The sequence below is a fragment of the Artemia sp. Qi Xiang Cuo genome, chromosome 8 (genome assembly GCF_049724085.1).
Source record: "Artemia sp. Qi Xiang Cuo chromosome 8, ASM4972408v1, whole genome shotgun sequence".
Lineage (NCBI taxonomy): Eukaryota > Metazoa > Arthropoda > Branchiopoda > Anostraca > Artemiidae > Artemia > Artemia sp. Qi Xiang Cuo.
The window spans coordinates 45762102-45763817 of NC_142801.1; positions in this window are offsets into that span (position 1 = coordinate 45762102).

A 1716-nucleotide genomic window follows, 5' to 3' on the forward strand; every position below is an offset into this window, starting at 1 on the left:
TATCGGATTCATTTGGGAGAAAAGGAGCGTGGGGGGTAGTTGCCCTCTGATCACTTTTGACTCTTAAAAACTGAACTAGAGCTTTCAATTTCCGATCAAATGAGCCCTCTCTGAAGTTTATACGAGCATCCCTTCCAAAACAGCTGTATATGCCCCCAGGCATAACTTACAACAAATACCCCGGGCCTGTAAGGATTATGTAGACCCTGGAGTTTTCGTTATATGATCTTTAAACCATTTTGAAAAAATAGCTCTCTCAAAGTTTTTAAAGAGTGGTTTTGAGGAAAATAGGGTGTGGGGGGGGGGGCTAGTTGCCCTCCGATCTCTTTTGACTCTTAAAAAGTGAACGAGAACGAGAACTTTCAATTTACAATCATATGAACCCTCTCCGAAGTTTATCAGAGCATTCGTTTCATAAGAACTATATGTGCCCCCAGAGCACAACGCCTGCCTTCGGGCCCTGGGGGGTTGTGTTGACCCCGCCGTTTTCATTATATGATCTTTGAACTATTTTTAAAAACATTGCAATCTCAAAGTTCCTATCGGATGGGTTTGGAGAAAAAAGGGCATGGAGGGGGGGGGGGGGGAATTGCCCTCCGCTATCTTGTGACTCCAGTCAATTTCAAGTCAAACCAGCCCTCTCCGACGTTTATTGGAACATACCTTCCACAAGAACCATATATGCCCCCAGAGCAATACTTACAACGCTGGCCGCGGGCCCTAGGGGGTTGCGTTGACACGGGAGTTTTTCTTATCTGACCTTTGAACTATTTCTAATGAAATGGCCATATGTGAAGGATTTTTTGTTATATGATCTTTGAACTATTTTTAACAAAATGGCTACCTCCAATTTTTATCAAATGATATGAAGTACAACTGGGAAAAATGAATGGATTGTGACCATTTCTATGGGGCCCCCGTACAAACAGGTCTATAGGTCTTTACACTCTGGGAATGGCGCAATTTCAAAGTTCATGGAATATACATGTTTTTTTTATTATGACATCGATTTTTTGGGTGTCAGTCGATTATATAAATTTGGTGGTTTTTCAAATATAAAAAAGGTTAGATTGGGTTTTCTAAAAAAAAAAAAAAAAAACGTTTCATGAAACAATTTACTTAATTTAAAAAAAAACCCGAAAAAATTTCTCCACCAAGACAACCCTATTTAATAATTCCGTAATAAAGTTTTTTTATTAAACCATATATTTTTAACTTTTGAAAACAATGGATTTGTCTATTTTCAATGTGAGTACACTTTTCATTCTTTTATTTCCCCAAAAAAAAATAAAGAAAAACGTTTTACTAGTAAATTCACATTTCAGAGGGACAGCCCCCCCTCCCCTCCAACAATACAAAATCTTAAGAACATGACAACTGTATTCGATAGAAACGTCAAAGCACGCTTTTTTTCTATTATGTAAATAAAATCCATCCATCATAGGTATGTTTACAATTTTTAATTTTTTTTAAAAAACGTTCATTATCATACAGAAATAAAGCTTTTGCCAACAATTATTTATTTTTCTTAATTTAATTAAAAGCTGGAGTTTAGCAACGAGTTTGATCTTTTTGGGGGGGGGGGGAGTTAAATGTAACAGGCTCGTGCTATAACCGGGGTTTTTGTCTAATTACGATTGCACGGCGGATGACTTTGGGAAAAAAGTAGTGTGGGAGGGGGGGCCGAGATGCCCTCCATTTTTTTTTGGGTTACTT